This window comes from Lygodium microphyllum, chromosome 22, assembly GCF_053477565.2.
Source record: "Lygodium microphyllum isolate KBCC chromosome 22, Lygodium_microphyllum_v1.1.10, whole genome shotgun sequence".
Lineage (NCBI taxonomy): Eukaryota > Viridiplantae > Streptophyta > Polypodiopsida > Schizaeales > Lygodiaceae > Lygodium > Lygodium microphyllum.
Window position 1 is genome coordinate 37,738,817 of NC_141156.1, and position 26,804 is coordinate 37,765,620.

Below are 26,804 nucleotides of genomic sequence, written 5' to 3' on the forward strand. Positions count from 1 at the left end.
AGCTTGTATGAACCCTCTCTCTACTAGGAAGGAGTTTTGTAATATTCTTTTCCCTCTACCTTTGACCTTGAGCACATGGTCATGATTATATCAACCCTCTCTCATTTTGAAAGGAGTTGGAGGTGTATTTGGGAAAAACCTTGAGCATGTGTTCAAGCTTGTATCAACCCTCTCTCTACTAGAAATGAGTTTGGTAATATTGTTTCCCCTCTACACTCTGAGCTTGAGCACATGGTCATGCTTATATCAACCCTCTCTCATTTTGAAATGAGTTGGAGGTGTCTTTGGGACAAATCTTGACCATGTGCTCAAGCTTGTATCAACCCTCTACTTAATTGGAAGGGTGAGGAGCTTGGCAAAAAACTATGATGAAATAGCTTGGCTCAAGCTAGTATCAACCCTCTCTTTATTATGGACTTTATATTATCTTTGGAAAAAAACTTGTGCACATGCTCAAGCTCATATCAACCCTTTCCATATGGGGAAGGAGCTTTTCAAGAAGGTTCCTCCCTCTTTCTTTTAGAGCATGACAAAATGGTTTCTTCTCTCTAATGGCCATGAGATAGCATGCTTGATTAGATGCTCAAGCTTGGATCCAAACCCTATCCATTTGATATGACTTTTTGATATATCTTTGAGATGGAGTTGAGCAACTAATCAAACTCATATCAACCCTCCCCTTATGGGTAAGGAGCTCGTCAAGGAAATTTCTCCCTCTCCCTTGAAGGGCATGGCAAAACAGTTTCTCCTCTTTCATTGATGTCTTTGCAATAAACCATGAGCATGTGCTTGAACTTACAGCAACCCTTTATTTCACTGTGGGGTGAGAGAGTGATATGACAGAGCTTAGCTTTTGATGTGCCTTTGAGGCAAAGCTTGAGCATGCAAACTTGTATCAACCTACTCTTCCTAGGGGATGAGGTTGGCAAGACAGACACTTAGTGTCTTCTTTGTCTTTAAGATCTCCTTGTTGTGATAGTGCTTTAGCATATGGTAAAGACTATATCAACCATGTCTTCTCTATATGATGTGTCCTTGGGATAGAGCTTGAGCACGTGCTCGACAAGCATGTATCAACCCTCTCTTTCCTTGGGGGGGGGATGTTGGCAAGATAGTAAAAAAGATCATGAGCATGTGATCAAGCTCATATCAACCCTCTCCCTCTCTCTTTATGTAACTTTTAGATCTCTTTGGGATAGAGCTTGAGCACATGCTTAAGCCTATATCAGCCCTCTCTTTATGTGTGAGGAAGATGGCATGATCCTTTTACCTCTCCCTTCATTGAGCAATGTAGATTCTCCTCACCCATTGAGATGTCTATGAAATAAACCTTGAGCAGATGCTCAAGCTTGCATCAATACTTTTTGTTTGATATGAATTTTTTATATGTCCTTTCGATTGGGCGCTTAAAAATGTTCTCAAGCTCATCTCAACTCTCTCTTTTTGGGGGAGAAGCTTGGTAATATAGATTTCTTGTCTCTTCTCTATCTTTGAGGTGTCTTTAAGATAAAGCTTGAGCACACGCCAAGGCCTATGTCAATCCTCTCACATTTTGATATGACTTTAAGGTGTCTTTGGGACAGAACTTGCATAGGCGCTCAAGTTTTTATCAACTCTCTATTTCATTGGGGACAATGAGCTTGACAAGAAAGTGAGATGATAGAGGTTTAAGCTAGTATCAACCCTCTTTTTATGGAAAATGAGCTTGTCAATATGGTTTTCCACTCTCCCTTTGATGTCATGGTAAGATAGTTTCTCCTCTCTCATTGAGATCGCTATGAGATAGTACTTGAGTATGTGCTCAAGCTTGTATCAATAGTGTCTATTTGATATGTCTTTGAGACGAGGCTTGAGCACATGCTCAAGCTTGTATCAACTCTCTCTTTATGAGGGAGAACCTTGGCAATAGAGGGCGATCACATGTGCAAGCTTGTACTAACCATCTCCTTTTGGTAAAAAATTTGAGATAACTTTGAAAAAGCTTGAGCACATAGTATAGTTTGTATCAATCCTTTCTTCAATGAGGTAGAGCTTTGTAAAGATATCTTTGGGGCAAAGATTAGCCATATTTTCAAGCTTATATCACTCCTTTCTTTGTCAGATATATTCAATAATTGAGATAGTTGAGATAAGTCTAACATATGGTCAATCTCTATCTAAATGAGATATACTTCATGGTGTGGCAAGGCTCTGCCAAAATAAAACATTTATTAAGTTTCAAATTTATCGTGTGGTTGACCTTAACATCTTAACTCTCTTTGAGCTTGGCAAACTCTCTTTAATGTTTGGTAGTAACCCTTTTTTTGTCATATTATGTAGATATTGGCATGGTCAATTGGTTATATTTTGATATTCTACATATGTTTGTCTATCAATTTTGCATGTCTCTATTAGTTCCATGCTAGCATAGTCTAAGAGTGCTATTTGTGGTTTATAGATTGTGTTTTCATGACGGAGACAATGTTTATTTGCTATTGGGTAATGCAAAAGTTGATTTTGGTTCCATATGTTCAACTTGTCCAAATGCAATCTACTATGGATAAAAGATTGAGATGGGCAATGTTTCCGTGATAGTGAATGCATGTTCCAAAAATGTCACGGTTCCTTTTCCTACTTCAAATGTGAAAGAGTTAAAACATACTATGTGGACAGCTATTTGATGGCCCTTGTGAAGTTGGTAGTTAATAAAGAGGATACTGCAACTTCAGCATCTCTAGTTGAGGATTGTGAACAAATAGAGCATTGTGGTGTTACTAGAGATATGGATGGCTTGTATGTGTATGGAGAAAGTACACCCTCTAATGGCTCTATACCAATTGACATAATGTCACATATCTCAATCCATGATGATGCAATGTCACCTATCTCACTGCAAGATGATCATTTAAGGATTCGACAATCATGGAAGGATCAATGTGTCACCCTATGGGATGAGTAAGGCTCACAAATTCCATGAAGGTGTTGTACTATTTATGCATACTGATAATGCCATACATTTTGACCACTTAGGAGAAAACTGTATCGGGGTTACTATAGAGCACAATTTCATTGAAGGTTCTTAGGAGAGCTTGCATGCTGTGAATAGTCTTGATGTAGTTTGATGTCCAATTAATCAAGTGACTTTGTTGGATGGTACTCCACTACCACATTCTTCTTTGGGCCAATCATTAGAAAAAAACTTAGGCACTTCAAGTAGTGAAATCCTATGTGTGGCTTCAAGTAAACCATTCTCTAAGAAGAGAAAGTATAGTTTCATCAAGAGGGTTTCGAGAGACATGGCCCCAACAGTTGCTAGCACATATACTTCAATTAGTTCAAGACAATAGGTGGCTACTATGGATTAATGCTCTAATAAATGTTGCCTATATGCAAATCATGATAATGTCATGCAAGTATGTAAACAATTCTGGGGGCAGAACTATGAATCTTGAACTAACTATGTATATGACATGCTTTCCATTGCTTGGCACCGCGATATTACAAGAAAGATCAAGTACACTTTCAAGATAGATGGTCCCACAGTATGTTGCAAGGCATGATACACAGTGCATGGAATTCCCAAACCAACCTTCAATTGTTTTAGAAAAAATTTGAGAGTGGAGCAAGGTGTTATGTCCATGGAAATACACAAAGATTAAAGAGAATTCAAGCACATGTGGGAACGGCAATGTCATTTCTTAAAGATTTTGTCGAAAAAAATGGGAAACACAAGCCAAATACAAGTAAGACATTGCTTGATTGAATCAGAGAAACTCAATTGGTTATTCCAGACACATATAAGCAAGTTGACATTTTATGTGAGGTGAATTTGTCACTGCAAGAATTGGATTACAGTGAAGAAGGAATGTTAGAGTCAACATTCAATAGAATTTGGAATAAAAAGTATCTACATGTGTTATTGAGCAAGTCTAGTTAGATTTCTAAGTGCATTATTTGCAGCTCTTTGAAAGCTCAACTAGAATCCATGAAGGATATCCGAGAGAGAGAAAGAATTTCCATAAATACAAAACTTCATATGATACAACAATTAAGTTGTAAAAACCTCTAATATACATTGTGTAGATACTTAAAGATTCAATTAGAAAAATATGTATGCATCATTCATGACAAGATGGATCAAAAAAAGACAGCAACTCAAGTTCCAAAAGAGTTGGACTCAGGATGGCAATTCCAAGTATCACTTATTGGAGCAATCACTCATAATCATGGAGAAGGTCACGATGGGCACTTTGTGCTAAATGATTTATAGCCTTCTGATCCTATCTCACAATTCGATCTCTTGTACTTTGTTTACATAACTAGAGAGAGGAGATAAACATGAGCTTGGGGATCTATTAACCAATGGTCTAAAAAGGAGTGAAATTTCATTGTTTAATGCTTTGAATTATAGAACTACACTAGATTATCATATAGCTCATGGTGGAAAACACCACCTAGGACCACCCAATAAACATCCTTGTAATGCTAAGTTGTATGCGAATGGTTACTTGTCAAATGGAGAGTGTATGATAATTGATATCGATAAAGATTAGCAACAACAACAAAGTACTCCCTCCTCAAGTTTGGATACATTTTGGAGCACTCATTTCATAAGGTCCCAGAAAAAGTGTTACTACAAATGGATACTTGTGCATCAAAGAATAATAATAGATGTGTATTTGCATATCTCTAACTTCTTGTTGCAAGGGGGGGGGGGGGGTTTCAAAATTGTGCATCTTGGATTTTAAACTTGTTAATACAAATGGATAATTGTGCATTAGATAATAAGAATAGATAAGTATTTTCATATCACTCACTTCTTGTTGCAAGGGGGGATTTCAAAACTATGCATCTTGGATTTTTAATGGTGGGTCATACACAGGAGGATGTAGACACAATGTTTAATCAATATTTAGAAGCCTTGAGAACAAAATAGTGTACACACTTCCACATTTGATGGAGGTACTACGAACATTGACATTATCAGTGCCATCCCTATTTTTAGTCACACAAATTCCCAACTTTAAAATATTTGTCGATGGATACCTTTGTGATGGACATGATACCCTTGTTAGACACTCAAAGCCACTCTAGTTTCGATTTTTTATGTAGGGAACTAGTCTTGTCATGCAATATAAAGTGCATCCACAAACATTTGATTGGATGCCCAAGGATGGGGGCAAAGAGTTATGGAAGAAGGATAACCAAGGTAATTCAGTGCTTCTAAGAGGATGTCCTAAATTGTTACCAATGGCTAGTTTTGTCAAAGATCATGAGCTAGTTATATCTAGACTAAAGGCATATATGAGGTTTTGGGAGAATATAGGAAAGGGTCATGATATCATTTTGTACTTCAAGCATGTTATTGACTATTGAGACAATGTTATCAAAGAGATCAAGAGTCCTATTAGTCAAACTAAGGAAAATTTGGCATCATATGTAGACTTTTGGTCAAGGAAACGTCAAATAGATGATTTTAGTATCGCACTAGAAAATGGAGACTCCAAAAAAGATGAAAAATGGTTGGAGTTTGAGCAATGGAATGAATACTATTGTGGGCCACGTTCTTTGAAACCAAAGGAAGAATTCAAGCCATATATTGATGAAGGGAGCTTCAAGCTCAACCCCCAAGACCTATGGACCGCATATTGGTCAAGCATTTCAAATGGAGCGGCCATGGCTACCTCTCACATAGCCGACGCGCCCTCCCTACCTATGGGGTGTAGTGAGCTTACCTTGATGCCCGATTGAGTACCCTCCTCTCCCATGCACGCCGGTAGCTCCACTATCCTTGAGGCAAGCTCAAGCAACCTTAATCCCTCTCCAACAAGCTCCATCCTCCATAGCCGTGCGAGACAAGAGAAGAGTAGAGAAGAGAAGAAGATGAAGAGAGGAGATGGGGAGCTTCTTCTCCTCAATCCCTCACTCTCACACTCTCACTCCCTCACACTCACTCACTCCCTCTCTAGCACAAGCAAGAAGGCAAGAAGAAGAGAAGAAGAAGAAGAAGAACCTTTCTGCCACACAGAAGAATGAGCTTCTCATTCACTTTTCAACTTTATATACAAAACCCTGAATCCCTTTTGGGCGGTCATCCCCTTTTTTACATGGCCGGTCATTGCCTAGGCCCTTTGTCCCATTGTTCTTCCATCTTCCTAGCTTCCTTCCTACTACCCAACCACCTTTACAAATTGCACGGGTGAGAGCCCGCCGCTCTTAAAATAAATCATGGTGTGCCTTCCGCTTTATTACAAAAGTATAGACTTGTGCTTTTTCTCGTGCACCTTTTTCCCTGATTTATGACTTTTCTGCACTTCTTGTGTTTCCAGACTCTTCTTGGCGCACCTTCGTCTTCTGTTTCACTTTTTCCTTAGCCTTGTCTTCTACTTTAGATTTTTTGGATTTTCCACCTTTTTGTTTGAGGGTTAACATTACCCCCCACCTAGACGAGTGCCAGTCCCATGGCACTCACCATCATAGGTAGCAGGCTTTGGCATGCACCGAAGATGTGGGTGGAAGGGATTGTGATGGTGGCGTTGGAGAAGGTTTACTGGTGGTGCGGATGAAGGTGGTTGGTGGCACTTTGTTGGCTGGCATGGTTGGTGATAGGGGTGTTGAGGCTGGGGATAGGACCAGTTTTTGTTGGGAGTTGCATTCATGGGTTGGCACATGTGTTGATGTTCAGGGGATGTTGGGGCAGGCAAGGATTCGTTGGTTAGCTTGCAGGACCTTCTAGGGTTTGGACAATTTGGTGAGATATGTCTCTTTTCTCCACATCTGTAACACTCCACCTTTGACCTCTAGCCATTGCCAAACTGTCCTCCTCTGTAACTTTGAGAGGGAAACCTCCTTGGGCCGAAATTAGAACGAACTCCCTAGGATTTGGTCTGATGTCTTGCGTTGTCATTTTGGATTCCAACAAGTTGAATCTTGCTTCTTCATCTTTCTTCCTTCTTTTGTGCATCTCCTTCAGAGAGAAAATATCCTCTATATGGTTCATACGGATTTGGAGTGGAGTGCTGATGAAGAGCTGACGGTACTCTATTGGAGTCGGCAACACCTGTAATTGAAGAGCTTTATATGTGGTCTCTCCCTAGGGTTAGTGCTAGTCTTCTTATTGTGCACAAGATGTAGTGTTGATTAGTTTGGGAGACAGGTCAAACTCTCAGCAAGTTGAGAGTATTGTCCTACACTTGAGGACCCAAACTATACGTATATTGTGGTGGTGTAGATATTATGTGAGTGCACATGCCTAGGGGATCTTTTCAGCACATGCCTCTTTAGAGTAGGCACGTAGCATTCTGGTGGAGGCGCTAGTGCCTTATGCTCCCGCCGACGGCAGAGGGCTTCCTTGTAGGCCAGCTGCATTGTGTGCTCCATGACGGCTACTGTGGGGAAATTTGCAAAATGTGAGCCAAGGTTAGGATTTGAGGTAGGATAGAATTATTTGCATGAAAGGGATTGAACAATGGATTATCAAACGCTTATGAGAAGGAGGGGTGAGGTGAGGTATGCAGCGTTCGTTGTAGAGGGAGAGCCTCGTGATGATATTTGTTCTGCTTTGACTGCGGAGCATATTTCAGCCACTAGCAGATCTTGGCTTATGCTAAGTTGTGTGGACTAGTTGTGATGGAGTGGAGCAGGGCTCGTCCTTGGAAAGATAGACCGAAAAGGGAAAATGTGTATAGAAGAGGACAATGTCCCATCCACGCCGTCAAAGATGTTGGTCAGGGCTTCCTATGGTGGTAATGAGGGTTGCAGGCCCTCCACCTGGAGGCAAGAATGGTCACATGAGTTCTAGACATGTGGTGAGAGGAGGACCCGAGGAGCTCAACCTGTCAAACCCAATTCTTCTCCCTGCGCTTGACTTATCATTGCTTGTGTGTGTTGGTATTATCTATATAGGGTCAAAAATTCATTGTTTATTTATGTACGTATTTATGAATCCATGTCACAATTGTAGAACTCCGAATTGTACTGGAGTGTGGCACATGCATCCAGTACTCGTGGCAGCTTAATAACAATAGATATTTTGCAACATCGAGTAGCATGGTACCTTTTCCGAGCCTACTCGCAACATGTAGCTCCTCCTCAATGAGAACCTTATCAATTAGAGAGTTTTCTTAGCTAGTTTTGGCTAAGTCCATACCTCGAATGGCAGTCAGCACTCGAAAAGAAAGTTGGTGCCACATAGGTTGGATCTCTTTGAGACCGGCATTTGGCCAATCGCTCCTCTAAGACTGTCATAATCTGGGCTCCCAGTTCCGCCATTGTAACATGGTTTTCAAACCAATGCTTTTCAATTGACTTTGACCCTCTGATTGTCGCTTTAGTTGCTCTATCTCTAAGAACTTTGGTTGGCGTAGCACCTCATTGAATGTCACATTTAAGCGTAGTTCGTCGGCTTCCTCATCATAAATGAGTCACATGCATTCATGTAGGAGCTTGCCATAGTGCTTGTCAGATGTTCTTGCTCTTCCCAGGATAGGGAAAATGGCACGTATTCTTCAAGCTGCTTCCTAGGGGATGTGCCCATGTTTGCTAGGACGTAGACATGTGCAAACGCTTTGAGCCTAGAATCCGCCTTAGTTAAGCAATCAACGGCACTTCTACATTCAATGAGGACTTTCTTGGTTGCTATCTCATGCAAGGTTCTAGAAGTTTCCCTAGGCTTTAGCATAGCTGGGAGCTCAGGCCTAGATGTGCAAGATTGATCAACTCTAGGATTGCTTATGTCCTTGGGATTTCCATGTTTCTCGTGAGGCTTTGTTGTTATTGCATCATAGTTCTCCTTGGATGTGACTGGTATAGATTTGTCACCCTGCTATGACAGTGCTGCATCCACTCTTGATTGGTCAATGCAAGTTCTATTGTCAGTGGATTGAGTGTTGCCATTAACTATTGATGGTAATGGTTGCTTTGATTTTTCAAAGCATATGGATGTGCCTGAGGTTTCACTACTATGGCAATGGGATCATTGGTAGATGGACTCGATGCTTTATTCCTCGACTCTTGGATAATTGCGGTGCGTCCTTTAAGGACTTAGGACCCTGAACTAGGTCAAACTAGATCTAATGTCAACTAAACAATGCTAGGTCCAAAGCCGGCATAAAGAGGACAAAGCAAAGCCAAATGACAGTGAAAATACATGAGCATAACACCGAGAGATGTCAAATAGCATCTGCCAGTAAGAGGCACACCCCTAGTATAGTACATGTATCTCAAAACACCACATAATTCTCACAAGGTAAGTGCACCTTCAAGCATTATATATCAAGCTTTTCATCGTGCAATGTGTAATCATAGATTCAACAACATGCCTCAGAGGCAAAACATATCATGCATCCACATAACTTTGAATCTCTTCCACCTCGTAACAGAAGGTCCCAAGAATGGTTGGTTTTCGGGTACATTCAGTGGCTAAATGTCCCGCTTGATGACACTTTCTGCACCATGTATTAGAGTGCATCACATCTCTTCCAACTCCCCCAGGAGTGAATATATTGGCGGTATTCACCTTCAGCGTCTGTAGCTGCTCTGTAATCACATCCAGAAGCTCTTTCTTTATACTTATAACTGAGTTGGATAAGTAGTCCGTCAGATTTTCACCTCCTGAAGTGCTTGTGGTAGGGTCTCTCCCTCTCTCTCTCTCTCACTACTCACACACATAGACACACATAATCTCTCTCTCTCTCTCTCTCTCTCTCTCTCTCTCTCTCTCTCTCTCTCTCTCTCTCTCTCTCTCTCTCTCTCTCTCTCTCTCTCTAAATCTATCCCCACCTTTCTTCCTCTCTCTATCTCTGTGTTCCTCCCCCCTCTCTATGTCTCGCTCTCCCTCTCGCTCTCGCTCTCGCTCTCACCCTCTCACACTCTCTCTCTTTATCTCTCACTCTCTCATCCCAATGTCATCTCTTCCTCCCTCCCTCCCTCCCTCCCTCCCTCCCTCCCTCCCTCCCTCTCTCTCTCTCTCTCTCTCTCTCTCTCTCTCTCTCTCTCTCTCTCTCTCTCTCTCTCTCTCTCTCTCTCTCTCTCTCTCTCTCTCTCTCTCTCTCTCTCAATTGGTATTTCATTGGCAAGAAATTGAGGAAGCAATATATCTATAAGAAGTAACCCTAAGCCCCTCTATCATGGCCAAATCTGATTTCAAAAGACAAGATCATGTCACCCTTTATACGAGGGAAATGAAAGGATTGCAGAAGGTTCGCTCTGACAAACATTCCCCTCACCAAGCTTGCTCCTTGGACAAGTGGGAGTTCTTATCACCATTGTGCATCAGAGGGGTGTGAAGGCCCATGGAAAAGGCAATACTGAGATTGACATTGAGGAAAGCGCAATTGTGCAATGGCCAATTGAACAGATGGTAAGTAGCTCCTCTCTTGATTTTTGTTATGACTGCTCTATCTCCCCCTCTTACCCTATTTTGGATCATTGTTTGCAAGAAAGAAAGTGATGACTGGATGAGTCCCCCGAGGACTCTAACTTGCCTCCATGATCTACAATAGAACGATATGCTATTGTCACCGGCAACATTTAATCACAAGGGGGGAGTCGCCCTCCAATAGCGAGAGAAAGAGCAATACAAACACAACCATTGACTTCCACCAGGCTACAGACAACCATTGCAATTGCATGTGGGGAAGCAAGGACATCAGGAGAAGGTGGGCATGCTTCGATGATGCAGGCGAGAAAGGGAAAGAGAAATCTCGTACTATTAGAGAGTGATACTGACGAGGAAAGCGATGACCATCAAAGCATCGAGTCCTTTAGTGCACAACAAGGGCATGATTGCATGCAAACCAAGAAGAATCGAACACAAAGAACCAAAAAGAAGCACATGACAGATGCTTATGAAACGACTGGTAAGATTGCTCTCACAATCACTTGCGATAAACGTATTGTGCAAGCATGCACATAAGACTAGTTGGAAACGTTGACGGTGAGTGCTTGTAAGAGATGGCAGCATGATTTAGATTATGGTATTTCTTTACATTGATTTGATATTAATTACTTCATTGTCTCATTCAGATGCGGACATCCACCCCTTTGCCACCCATCCCATTACATCGTTTGGTTTCCATGCCTACAATTAGACAAGTCATATCAAGGTATAAGCAACTCTCAAAAAACTTTTTTAGCAATGGGTACATTAGAGGGATGGGTATATTCATAGTATCATTAGAGACTCCAAGACACTAGTGCAAGGAGGTTGATGATATGATTAGAAATGAGTGGGATCCCCATTGGCTAAAGAAGAATGAGAACTTTGAGACAGAAATCAATGGCACCGTTGGAAAGGATGGAGACGCTCATGAGACAATGCAAGGATAGCATAAGGAAAGCACAAGAAGTAATGAAAGCCTATGCCAATGAGAAGAGAAGACATTTGGACTTCAAAGTTGGAGATTGGGTGTTTCTTAAAGTGCCCAAGAAATGTGCTTCATTGAAGGGTGGGAACAATAAGCTTGCTCACAGATTTTATGGACCATATTTCGTAGTGGACAAAGTTGGAGAGCTTGCTTATAAGCTCCAACTACCTTCTTCCACTAGAATGCATGATGTATTTCATGTTTCACAGCTTAAGAAGTATGTTGGACCTGATCTGCAGGCATTGGAAGAGTTGCCACCAATGGATGAAGCAGGACTTGTCATATATGAACTTGAAAGTATTATTGGTGAAAAAATAGTACTCTTACTGAGTACCTCATTAAATGGAAGAGCTTACCTACAGAGGAATCTTATTGGCAACCATCCACTTATGTGAATGATTTTCCTTGGTTATTGTAGGATGATACATGACAGACTGTGTAGGGACAACTTGCTGTGAGATATTACTGTTGGCAATAAAAGTATCCTAACTTTATCAAAAATTGATTTTGACATTATAACGTGATAATAGGGATTGTATACTTCATTTCTATACTTCATATGTGTCATTTGGACCATTCTATCAAAAGTTATGACAGTTTTTGTAAATCAGCCCTGTTTGGACAACAGCTGGTTTACTCACAGTTTCGTATACATAAAGGTCTCTCTTATATGGAAAGTGCTTTCCTATCATATCGGAGCTACATGGACATGATTATATCATCCTTGGCTTGGATTTGGTCCATTTATCCTTGGTTTTGAGGACAAAACCATCTTAGGATGGGATGGTTTGTCATAAAAGAAAATACATTGATATTTTTGTACTTTGGAATCATGCTAATTCCATACCATGTAATTTCCATCCCTTGTAAATTCAGCCATTGCCTATGTAAATATACCCTTAACTTTGGAGATGAGGAGTTAGGATAAAGAAGTCAAGAGGCTAAGAGAAGACATCTTTTGGCTCATTCACAAAATTTTACTGTTCACTTTCTTGATGTTAGCTTCCTTCTTGCTAGATGAAGCATCAGCCATGGTTGTCATGTATTTTGGAACTCTCATCATTAATACATGGCAAGATGTCTTGGTGCAATAGTTCTTTGTTATTTTATGTCTATTTCAGTTTTAGTTAGATTTCTTTTTCTGGTTGAGTGCTTCATTACATTCTATCATTATATGATATTAATAGTGATGTGCGTCCCTATGTAGGGAAGGAAAGAATGCAAGAACACGAACTAGCTGTGCTAAGAGACGTGGGGCAACTACCGGTAAACAAGCGTGACTCGTGGTTCCCCCCCCCCCCAAATACAATGTCAATAAGAATGGTCAGTATTTTTGCAGAGGTGGATACAATTTTTGATTTTCAACCTATAATGTTGGAGGATGTGCCATCCACCACAGACATTGGTGAACTAATGTGTCTTGATAATACTATCTACGATAACATTTTGAACAAAAAATATGTTGCTAATTATGAATTTATCGTGTAGAGGGCCATACTGAAAGTCACGTGCCCCTTGCAAGACATCGTCTCCCATGAAGCTACAATGATGCAAGATGTTCCAACCACACATGCAGGCAAATAAACATATAAGAAGAATATTATCTATCATTAACATTCAATAAGAAGAATATGTTACTAATCGAGGAGTCAATGTGAAGAGGTCCACAACATTGAAAGCCCCATGGAAGACCCCTTGAAAGTCGTTGTCTCCCATGCCGCTATGATGGCGAAGGTGGAGTGGCGTACTATTCTCTACGACCCATTCGAGATCAGACATGCATTGCCAAATGATCAACCAAGTGAGGCATTCTCTTGAGTAGTAGAGGCATTGGAGGAGGTCAACCAAAACAAGATGGTCGAGGTTGATGAAAAAACCACAAACACAACATGCGACATCATGGTGGTTTGTCTCCCTGAAGATAGTGCCATACATGGATTGGGGATGGAAATCTATCATGGAACTCCCATATTGAGGCAGAGTTAGTCGATGCCATGTATCTAACTGATCATATTCTCACAGACGCATGGATGTTACTTTTCCTTGCCACAACACACTCCATGGTAGAGGTTGTTGAGTAGGTTGTGGAGGATCGACACCGATGGATGGAGTTAGGGCAGAAGTGTTGGGCCTTACGCATGGCACATGTTGTTCATTGCGAGATGCTTGTATGTGTCATTGGAGGTAGAGAGGTGAGAGTTTTAAAGTCATGATATGGTCATGCTAGATATTGTTTATGTATCACACTTGTTGGCTCCATTTAGTGAGTACGATTTCAAGCTTTAAATGCAGGTACATGTGCAATATATTCTAGCATATATGCATTCAAATATCACTTACAATGGAATCATCCCTCCGGAGTTCACAAAAGACGACATTACTGTGAATGAGTGGGTGCGGGATACATCATGATCCCCAATGAGAGATCAATATGAGTTCCAATGTTGTTAAACTACTGTAGAGATGTTTTGTAAACATTTAGTAGATTCATAATCCATTATATAACTACCAAATATTGTAGGTGGCATGCAACACGGTAGGGCTTTTTGGAGCTCATTCTTGCAAACATACACAAAAGAAAGGGACACCATTTTAGATTGCAATGCAGGATGTGGTGACTTTGCATTGGTAGTGCTAAATTCCAATAGACAGATTGCATGTCTATATCGTTTCACTAAAGATGGAAGATATCTAAGAGCAAAGGTAACATGTTTACATAAAATTGTACATTATTTGATTGTAAAGTAGTGTTCTTTTTTGTCATACCAATACATGGGTTGCTCTACAACACTCGTATTCTGAAGCAAATGATGTAAGACTCGGTATCGCCCTCCCAAAGACATTATGTACTCAATCACACTTGCATCATAAGAGGATGGCAGTAGCCCCTCCCCTTCAACATAATGCATGATTAGGATGGTCTTATTTTTTGCCATGTCTTGGGGGGGAGGGGAGATAATGAGCCTTCCACAATGATGTTTTCTCAAAGCTACAAGGCCTCTAGGTGAGGTCCATTGTGGGGGAAGGTGCAATGTAGGTCCATTTCCTTGTTCAACAAGATAATCTTGCGAGACCAAGGTGTTTAGAATATATACATGGTCAGCCTCATTATCATTGTGGCAATGGATCAATGTGCTTTGTATTCAACCATTTGTATAGGTGATAGCAAGAACATAGTAGCCATTGCCATTGCAAATGTCTTCCTCCTTTAGCATCAAGAATCGATTGCTTCTATAGTGCATAATAGGTTTGGTAGAGAGGGAGGCCACATATATGTGAACCTTGGTATTTTGTTTAGCACTTGATGCTGGATGATCCATTTCCCAAGCTATCTACACCTATACAGATACGCATGTCAGATATAAGTGACGCTGAAAGGCTAAGTGTGGGGGTGGATGTCATATGTGTGTGTGTGTGTGTGTGTGTGTGTGTGTGTGTGTGTGTGTGTGTGTGTGTGTGTGTGTGTGTGTGTGTGTGTGTGTGTGTGTGTGTGTGTGTGTGTGTGTGTGTGTGTGTGTGTGTGTGTGTGTGTGTGTGTGTGTGTGTGTGTGTGTGTGTGTGTGTGTGTGAGAGAGAGAGAGAGAGAGAGAGAGAGATGGGTGAATGAAGAGAGAGCCATGGGGGGGAGGGTTGTTTAATTCATTTCTCTTTGCCAAATATGGGGGTATTGGTGACCCCTTCTTTGGTGACAAAATGATCCCCGACCACATGCACTCACTCTTCAATAATCATAACCCACACTCACTCTCTCTTCCATTGCCTCTATAACCCAAGTAACTAACATATATGTGGGCACATCGACGACCCCTTCTTCAGTGATAAAATGATCCTAGGCCACACGCAATCGCACTCTCTCCCCCATCCCCTCCATAAGAGCCCCATACATTTAACATATTAATATACCGATATATCACTTATTAATATCACTTTATACTAATTAAGTAAGAAGTATGACTTTATACTAATTATTTATTTATTTTCAACAAATATTCATTCATTAATTTATATATACTAATTAATAGATTAAATAGTTGATTATTATTAATATATTTGCAATAGCTAATATTAATTACTCATCAATTAATTCTAACTAATATTCATTAATTAGTTTATACTAATATTTATTAAATACTTAATAATTTAATTAATATTAAATAATTAATTAATAAATAATATAATTGATATTAATGAATAATTTGAATAATTATAATAAACTAAGTGATATTAATAAACTAATTAATATTGATTGATAACAATAAAGTAATTGATAAAGTAATTACTATGAATTAACTATGTAACTAATAACTAATTACTAATTAAAAAATAATTATCATGAATTTATTGATTTTGATACTTCACAACTTACCGATACTTTATCAAGCTATATTCAGTGTTGATTGATAGATTCAGGGGCATCATTTCATGTGACCCCTCATAGAGAGTGGTTCCACTCTTATCGCATTGACTGGATCTATCCGTTTGGATAATGACATGGCACACTTGAGATAGTTGGTATTGGTGATGTCCATTGGTTCAGGTTGCATGTTTACTCTTCATGATGTACACCATGTATTAGCTCTCACAAAGAGTCTTGTGAGGTTGGCACTTTGAATTATGCAGATTTGGAGCCCCAAAAGGAACACCAAGGAAATAGGGTTTCTACTACAAGAAAATATATGTTTCATCAACAATCATATTTTTCATATTTTATATGATCTCAACAAGGAAAACAATACCAGAACAAGAAATCTTCACGTAGCTTTATAAAAACAATCCTCCCATGGCTTTAACTTTAAAAAAATCCATCATATTTTTCATATTCTTCATAGGATTCTTTGATAGACATAGAAAACACAAAAGAATACTCCACTTTGAATGAAAAAATATCACATATGATTCATCTTCCAACTTTTCATATCTTCCTCTCATAATCTCTCATAGATAGATATATTATTTTGCATAGAATTGGCATCTTTCGACTCTCTCTCTCTCTCTCTCTCTCTCTCTCTATATATATATATATATATATATATATATATATATATATATATATATATATATATATATATATATATATATATATATATATATATATATAATACATCATCTTCTCACTACAATGCTCAATAATCACTCATAATAATCCTTATTTGGTCATGAATGCCCCTTCCAAAAGGTGTGTTTGATATAAATGGTCACCAGAGCCACTACAGTGACTCTTCACAGCTCATCACTATCATTTTACTCCAGTTTTCTCTTGAGACTTCACCAGGCTACTTCTTCCGCTTCCTTGAGCTCTTTTGAGCTTACATTCACCTCTTTGCAAGGCTTCCAAAGTCTCGCATACATTCCACATAACACTTATAGAGGTATACAAAACAGAATAGAATAGAAACAGAGGCTCTACAAAAGCTCAAGAGAAGGTTACAAAAGGTCAATAAAAAGCATCAGAACCACATAACTCATACTAAAACCATTTCAAACTATCAAAAACCATTCAATAATATTTCAAAAAACCTCAATCTTCATCAATAATTACTCCATGCTTCCATACATAAGATATACAAAACAAAAAAGAAGCTAAACAGAAGCTATTAGAACATCATAGAGCCTCATATCTCTACTAAAAAACATCATGAGCTTCCAAAGCATAATCAACCTCATCCAAAACACTCCCAAATACTTCCAAAACAACTAAACATAATTCAAAATCCATCAAAAATCAACCATTCAACCCTAAGAAACAACAAAAATCAACCAAAAAACCAAATCATTTCAACATTCAACATATCCTCACACTTAATAAGGGAGCGTCCTCGTGACCTAGGAAAAAGGGAATACAAGTTCATCAAAGAGCTCAACTTGATCTTCTTTAGCATATTCAAGAAACCACCCAACCACAACCCCAACTTATAACCTATATCTAATGAAGAATACAACGAAAGGAAACCCTTTATCCATTAAGACATCTTATAAAAAATAACAAATCACAATAAATTTGTAAAGGATATAAGAGGTTTTGAAGCTTCTCTTTTTAAGCTTTTCATCCACCATCACCATCATTGCAACTCTTCAAAAATATAGCTCTCGAAAAAATCCAATATTCAACCACCATGAACTCATCACATAGAAATTAACACAACACAAACACAAAACAACCATCTGAATGGCACCTCCAAAAGAGAGATATATCATTATGAATCATAAAATATACATCTAGAGGTATCAATGAATATGATCCCTCTTGAAGGCTTAATGATTATGAAAACGATCCATGGATAAGGATTCATCTACAAAAGTTTTTGGAGGATTCTTGAAGAATTGAAGGCATCACATTCTTTCTAGTAAAACAAGGTATCTACTAGGCAAACAAAAAGGGCATGAAAATATAGTACATCCAATTGTTAGGAATCAATGTTCACATTGACATTCATATAGAACTTTGGAATGGCCTTTGGGCTTGACTGGCAGTCATCCTCCACTCCCCTAGAATTAATGGCCAATTAATTTGTGGTCTAGTAAGAGAATCAGGTGAGCTCCATCCTCTTCTTCTTGGAATCTTTTGATCAAACCCTGCATATCGACTAACCAACTGAGGGAGCTGAGGAATAGAAGTAGTAGGAGAGGGAAGAGGAATTGGTACAAGAAGATGAAGAGATGGGTAGGCAAAATCATAAAATGAGGAATAAGTTAAAGAAGGATTAGTTGAGAATTTAGGTGAATCGGTTAAGAAAGGTGTTAATTGATAAGCAAGAAAAGTGGAAGGAATATGTATGGATAGGGAAGGACAAGACGAAGAAGGGAAAATACTCGATCTTCAATGAAAGAACAATAAGTAAAGATTGGAATATGAGGGACACCCTGAGGTTGAAAAAGGAGAGGTAAAATGACTGTTGAGTTGGATTTATAAAGGAAAAAATAAGCATCATATCAATGAGCCATTTGTTTATAATAAGATAAGCTAGGAACGGCTGGAGACTTAAAGCACATCAGCAATGGTAAGCATCAAAGAAAGATGAATCAAATGGATGTTATTTGGAAAGATAGGCTAAAAGATCTACCCTTACTTGATTAATGATTTGCACATGATTAGAGGCTTTGTTCTGTCTTTAGTTCAGAACTACAGAATCAATCATTGTACGGCATGAGTGTTAGGGCAAGTAGCCACTTTGGAAGAATAACACTGGAACATTTCATCTATCAGCAACTCCAAATGTTTAACATACAAGGAAGCTTGTAAGTCTCATCCCCAGCATACCAAGCTAGATCTTCATCGTCTGGAACCAGTAGATCACTGCTCAAATACATATAAGACATCAACATTGTATCCGAAGTCACAAAGTCTTCAAAGACCATTCGGACTATTTCAGTTAATAAGTCAGAAGACCGGGCTCCACTCCATCCATCCTCTGGAAGAGGTAGATCCACCATTGAGAGCTTAATATAGAAGGTCAAATTTTGTAAGCTAATAGTGCACAAAAAATGAGTGATCTAGAGGAACACACTCCTGGAATTGCTCAAATGAAGACCGTAATAAGTCCATCTTGGCCTAAAGCCTTTCCACTTTAGCCTAGAACAAAGGGCATAACATGGCTTGTCTTTGAAGAATTGCCAAGTCTGCAGGGGACAAAGAAGTAACAGGATGTTTAGTAGGACTCTATGAAGAAGAACACAATTGAATCAACTAATCATTAAGTTGCTGAATTTGGATGTTGCTTTATTCTAGGGTGGTATGTGCTAATTTAAGCTCCTCAGTCTGCGCAGATCTAGCTCTTGAGATTTCTTCAACAATCTATCCATCTCCTAGTCACATTAACTACTTGGGTTTTAATGTCAGCCAACCAGAAGCTAGCTCCTCATTTGCTTTTGTCAGCTCTTCTTTGGTCTGTTAAACTTTGTCATAGTAAGAGGAATTGAGTTGTTGGATACATGTAGTTATCACCGAGAGCTCAATAGAACTCAAGATATCTTGACATAAGAAGGGAACTGCATCTCCAGCTTACCAAGTATTGTATAAAAGGGATGAAAATATCCAAAGTACCATCACAATGTGCTTTGAAAGGATTCGGCATTGTGAGAAAAGCTAGTAGTTGACTGCTCGATTGAACATGAATGGAGACTGGAGGAATTGGGACTGGTTCAGCCACTCATTTAAGGCATTTCCTTTGAACTACCACATGAGAGATAAGATCAAGATCCTCAATGACAACATCATTGTGTTCAGTAGAAGGAGGAGCTTCTGGTGGATCAAGTATCAAGGGAGGAACTTCCTTCAGAGGGGCAGCATAAAAAGATAGAAAGGTAGGAACCAAATGTAATATTAGTTACATTATCCCTTGTGGCTGTGACAAAGTGTTGATCCATCTTTGACAAAAGGTAGGAGCTCCAATCAATAGTTATGCCTTTCAATACCATTTTGGAAGCTATAAACAACTCCTTTGAAAGCTAATTAGAGGGTGTATTGGCAGTCATAAACCTGCCCTAAAGAAATTGACATAGCTGCTTCCACACATGATTAGAGATCATGGAGACACTGATGCCAGAAGTAGTAAGAATCTTCTTGGGGTCTAACACATATTGTGTTTGCTTCTACAACAACTTAAGGATATCCTCATTCGAGAATAATTGTTTAGTAGCAGGGAAAGAATCTCCGTGATAGGGTAAAGATAGAGCCTTGCCCAAGCTTTTAGGCATCAATTGGATAATTGTTCCTCTTACAGGGCCAGACCTCTTACTATAAGAGACTAAAAACTGATCACAAGTATTAGTATCCTCCGGGATGAGTGGCAATGAGAGTGCTACGAACTTGGCTAAGCCCGCTTTGCTAATAAGATCTGACTCCAATAATAAAGAATGGTCATGAGACACCAATGGAATGTACTGAATTGGAGGACGAGTATGAGGTGCTATTCAAATGGATTACACACACACCCACACGCAAACAATCACAACGAATGCCTGCAAAACAATAGGATAGGAATAAGATATCAATCTGAAGGAAGGGACACAGACTTGATCGACTAACTGACCACCCCAAGCAATCCACATATAGAAAAAATTTGGCATGACCTCTACACACATGCAACTGAAAGCTTCATGTGATGCAATACAATGAGACACCCTGGATCCCCATAGCAGGCAAAAAAGAAAAATAACAAGACATACAATATCCTTGACACATCCAGCTAACCAAAACAAAAAGGAAAATCTCAAAGGAACTAATCATGTTGACATGACACTGCAAATATTAACCACCTTTAATAATGACAGACTCTAGACAAGACTCTATCGTGACCCATCCCCACGAATCACGTTTATTAAAAAGAGAATGTGCAGTGTAGGGGAATTAAATATAATTAAAGGATCATTTTAATAATGTTATTAATAATGGGTGAGATTTTATTAGGTTATAAACCTTTAAAAGAAAATGGTGGTTCTTTTTTATCCATTAATGAAAAATTATTAAGTATGAAACAATGCTTTTTATCATAATCTCGACTTCGAACCTTAACTTTGGTCTCTAAATGCAAATTCATTGATTCAAAATTGTGTGTTTAGCACTTTTTGTTTAGTGTGTGCACTTGTGACGATGGATTCATTTTTAATTTAATTTAGATGTGTCTGTAGCGCATGAAGCACGTACTAAGTGAATGATGGGTTTATTTTTAATTTAAAAATATGTGTTTAGCGCAGATGCGCGTGTGTGGATTAAAGTTTTTTTAAAAGTAATTAATCGTGGTTTTGGGAGAACCAAAAATAAAAGAAATAGAAAAATAAATACATGGCAAGGGTGTGCATGCAAGCATAGTTTGAATGCGCTATCACTAATGAAGATAATGCAACCATAATGCAATCCAATCAACAAAATCCAACCAATTGAAAAAGTTTGGCAATAATATAATGAATTTGGATATCAATGGTGAACTAATATTTTTTTTTCTTGTGTGGTTAATCAACAATATGGATTAAAGTGAAGCAAAAAATCCCAATAAATTTTTAGAAATTTCCCAAATCTTGTTTGCTATTTTTGGAGTGAAAAAGAATTTTGCAAAGAATTTACATAAAAAAGGGTTTTTTCAATTAATTATTTCCAATTAATTTCGATCATGTCTACCTATACAAGTAATCAAAAAATAAAAAAATGATTTTTTGAAATTTTCTTGGAATTTTTTCTGATTGGTTCCACCATTTTTCAACCATTTTTAGGTAAATTTTCATGAAATTAAGGGTTTTTAATTATTTTCTATTTTGATGTGATCATTATCATTAAAAAATTTGTGAAAATTTTCAAAAAGTTGATAAATTATTTCAACAAATTTTCATAAAATTTCCATAACATTTTTGATATTTTATGGTATTTTAATGAATTTTTATAAGGTTTATTGTATATTAAATATTTTTTGACTTTGATTATTTACTTGTTGGGTTTTGAAATTTAATATTGAATTTTCAAGAATTGTTTGCAAATTTTCTGATTTCTAGTGTCATTTTTAGCAAATTAATTATTTTTTATTAATTTTTAAATACAATTTACCAAGTTTTTAAATGAATTTACGAGTTTTTTAATTTATGGGAATAAAATAATCAAAGTCAGGATAGCAAGGTACCCGACAACAACTGCACGCGAACAGTAACTCTGCGGCATGGGTGAAACAAGGCACGCGTCCTCGTGCGTGAACGGGCGCTTGAACGTGACATGTACGCGACCACGTACGCATAATGCGTGAACAACACAGCAACCAACACGCAGAAAATTCCAACACACTAATAGGCGATCCAGCACGCACGTGAACCATCACCAAAGACGGATACACGGACCGCATGATCAAGGGTCAACTAAGAGGCTCGGGGCGGGTGTGGGAATGTAGGGGAAAAGGGGGCATGCAGGGAAAAAAGAGGGTTTAAAGGGGGTGTGGGAAGGGGGCTTAGGAGGGGATAAGGGTATGGTAGGTGGAGGTGAGAAGGGGGGGTGGGAAAGGGGGGCTTATGGGGGGGTAGGGTGGGTTTTTGTGGGGAAGGGGGGGTAATGGGGTGGGGGGGGGGGGGGGGGGGGGGGGGGGGAGGGCAAGCAGCGGGGTGGGGCGGGGCGGGGCCTACAACAGTAGGGGGCCCAGTGGCAGTGGGGGCAGGAGGCCCAGTGGCGACAGGGGCGGGGCAGAGGCATTGGAGTGTTGTGGAGGCGGAGAAGGTGGATGGGGTGGGTGCAGGGGTGGTGATGGTAGTTTTGAGGTGGTGGGGGCGGGTGGGCGAAGGAAGGAGGTGGGGGCACCAGGGGCGGTAGGTGAAGGCAAGGAGTTGGAGGCGTCAGAGAGAGGAGGGGATTGAGAAGGAGGGGGAGGGAGGGGAGAGAGAGGAGGGGATTGAGAAGGAGGAGGAAGGAGGGGAGAGAAGAAGAAGGCGGAGAAGGGGAGGAGAGAGAGGAGTTGGAGGTGTCAGAGAGAGGAGGGGATTGAGAAGGAGGAGGAGGGAGGGGAGAGAAGAAGAAGGTGGAGAAGGGGAGGAGAGAGAGAAGGAGGAGAAGGGGAGGGGAGGAGGAGCAGGGGCAGGGGGGAAGAAGAAGGAGGAGGAGGAGGAGGAGGAGGGGGAGGAGCAGGGACACGGGGGAAGGAAGGAGGGAGGGGAGAGAGAAGGAGAAGGGGTCAGGGAGAGAGGAAGAAAGAAAGAGAGAGAGAGAAAGGGAGAGAGAAAGGAGATAGAAGAGGGAAGAAGGAGAGGGGGGTGAGGGGACGCGGGAGGGTTGTTAGCAATTACTGGATTCTTCTACAGATTTTAAAGACTTCTTGGAGACTATTTTAGACAATTAAGACTAATCAACATACTCAACTCAAGTGGCATCCCTATTGAAGCTTTCTTCATCAAATTTTGAATTCAATGGTTCATGGGAGCACTCTTCATGAAGAATCTTGATCAAGTAGTTAGACATTATCATTGAAGAACTAAATTTGAAGATTCTTGGACATTTGCAAGCTGATGACACCTTCCACAAGTCTATGTGAAAGGTTTGAAGCATCCAAAGCATCCACCAATGCTCTTCTCCTCTTCATCAACCATTCAAGGTACTTCTTGATCATTTTTGGTCTCCTAGTGGTCTCCTATTGATTACCTTTTGTTGAGCCATTACTATCATGATGAAATGGAGGAGGAAGAGCGTGTTTCAATTCTAATTCACTGATCTTGAAGCCTATCTTTAATACCTAGAGCTTCCCCTACTTCAATTGAGTATTACCTTTCAACTCTAATCACCTAAATCCATTATAATGCTTCATTCTCACTTGCCTAACCTTGGAATTGTAATGAGCAATGAGTTACTACTGTGAGTATTGCCCTATCCCATTCCTCTTTCATATTACTCACCCTTTTTAGCAACACACTTCATGTAAATATTTCCAATTCCTATCCATTACATCTTATGTTAGATTGGCAAGAATCTTGTGTGGAACTTGTCATCGAAGCAAGTGCAGGTTATAGGAATCATATATTATTTGGAATATGACTGGAGATCATGAAAATATGATCTATTGACTTGGTTTATTACTTAGATGAATTGGATCAATAATGCACATGTTTCTTGAACCAAATGTTACATGGGTACTTGACATTGCAGTTGGAAGGCAATGTATTATCTTGGTTAGAGAATTCTTTCATTAATGGGATTGGAGCTGTCATTTACCATTCACTACAAGCTTAATCAAGGTAATTCTCTTTCTTAATCTCTGAAATCTCTCAATAATCCACTTGCTAATGCTTTTCCACTTGTTGATGAGAGATTATTGATCAATTAATTCTCTGAATTGATCAATAGATCAGAGATTAGTATTATTCATATTAATCTCAACCCATTTCATTGAATTTCAGCATTGATTCAATCATATCTCATCATAGATAACATTTACCAAGTTCGATGCATAACCTTGACTTGTTTGGTTGAATTCTTTTGCCTAAGATGAAATTTTGTAAAAGGGTAAGTAGTAGCAATCAGTGAGTCAGTGATTTGCATCGATAAGACCCTCATCCTATCCAAATTTTCAAAAATTCATCCAATTGCATCTCATGAAAGGGGCTGAATGAATATTTCAGAAATGCATTTCATGCTGGTTGATTAGAATAGAATGTCAATGCCATGTTGATATACCCACCGAGGAAAAAGGTGGATGCCGGGGGAGAACGTGGGACAAAAGAGAGGTGACACTCCCTCACTATCGAAGATCCCGAAGGGGTGCAACCAACCGACCCAGGGGAAACTTTGCCCATCCCCCGATGATTCAGAGCCTGTGTAGGGATCCTGTCATACCGTTTTATCCCTCGCACATGTACAACGAGTGGAGAATTGAAGACTCAAGTATTTCCAAAGGCTCAAGTACTTTCAGTGGCAAAACAGGGTAAAATAGGGAACATGACACTGCAAGGCATTTACAGGTCCATACAGGTACAAACTTCATTTTACTGAAGTACAAGTACAGGTACTACAGGGTACCCACAGGTCCTACTCAGTCTTCTACAAGGTTTGGTAGCCATTTGGGTTACTATCTTATCTTACAGGGTGGAAATAGGGCATTCACTGGTTAAAATAGGGTGCAGATCTGGACAGTTCAGACTCAAAGATTGAGTTGCAGAATTTTCTATCCTAAACCTGTTATAATGTGCTATAGCTCATCTTGAAGAGGGCATTCTTGGCTTCAATTTGAATTAAAAATTTTGGAATTAGAGTTCTCTAGCCCAAGCTATAGCCATTTTTCTAACAGGGGGTACTGCAGGACTGCACTAATATGGCAGGGCATAAGGGTAAAAATAAGGTCTATGATGATTATGCTCAGAAAATTAGAGATGATATATTGGATAATGGACCTCAAGAGAGCCCTAAAGAGTCTCAACAACAAGGGGAAATCAGTGCACTTAATGATGCCTTGTATACACATGAACGAAGGCATAGAGAACATCATGAGGTCCTATTATCAAGAATGGAGAAAATGGTTTTATCTACTGATCAAAAGAAGTCTTATATTGAGAAATTAGTGGATTCAACGATTCAAACAAATGCTTCTATTGACAAGTTGGTGGAATCTAATGCTCAAATTATGGCTCAATTCTCCCAATGGATGCAAATGCAAATGGGATCTAAAGAAGCGAAGGACAAAGCTTATTTAAACAATGAGCCTTTAGTTCCACTTCAACCACCTGACCAAAATGGTAAAGGTCATGGAATTATTGGATGAAGAGGCATCCCAAATAGCCAATGTGAAGTAGGTGAGACTTCACAAAGGCATGATGACTATTTGGGCAGTTTGAATGGAGCCAACTCTCAAGCTTTTGAACTAAATACTCACCTTCCTAGGGGTCCTCTACCAACGAGAAGATTGCATAGTGGTTCTTAGCCACCTATTGGGAGATTTCCATCTCAATTTGAGGGTTCAATGCCTGGCACTCATGATCAGTCTGTTTTGGGACAACAACCATTCCATGAAAAAGAGCTGAAAGACAAGATCATTTTAGTCAAGTTCAATGGTCAGTCATCTTCACCATTTGATTTAGAGGAGTGGACCTCTAAGATGGAATCTTACTTTGACATATTTCCCAAAACTGATGACATAAAGATTCATTTTCCTTTCTTGCATTTGGAGGGATTTGTGCATACTTGTTGGAGGTATATAAAAAGGGAAAACATACTTGTAGAGAATTGGGAAGCTTTCAAGGCACTTATAGCTGAAGTATTTGTCTCCTCTCTTGAAAAAGAGAAATTGGCAAGGAGATGGTATGGTTTGGAGCAAAGAGGCCTAAGTGTAAGAGAATACACTAACCAATTTCTCAACCTCACCATGTATGTAGAGAGCATCAATGATGAGGCTAAGCTCCACAAGTACATGTATGGTTTAGAGCCATCTTTATCAACTGATGTCATGGCACAAAACCCTACTTCTCTCTTTAAGGCTATTGAGCTTACAGAGTGCTATGGAAGGAAATATAGAAGAGAATCTTAATTTCAGCCAGTTTTGGATAGCCAAGGACTATTTTAAAATAGGGGCAAGTTGGTAATATTTATGGCAGCAATCATGTGCTAAATGGGGGCTTAGGAGTGTCAACTTATCCACTATTCAATGCTTCAAGACCTCAAAGTAATTTTAGGACAGTAAGCGACTAGAGTTGACTTCAAACAAGGGGACAATTAGCCTAAATCCATTTCAGCTAACATGAGTCCTAAGTCTATCCCTATGGATCTCTACAAAGAAAGAGGAAAAAGGCTTATATTTCAAGTGTGGGGACTATACACCTGATCATGCCACAAAGTGTGTATACAAAAATGTCAAACCCAAGCTTCAGAGTATGTTAGTCTTTGAGGATCTTGAAGATGAGATTGATGAAGCTAATGCAATCGAACCTAATGCTGAAAATGATTATCTTGAAGAAGAAGTTGGGCAAGAGTATTTTTATGATCAAGCTGACTCTTTTCCTTTTGATCCAGGT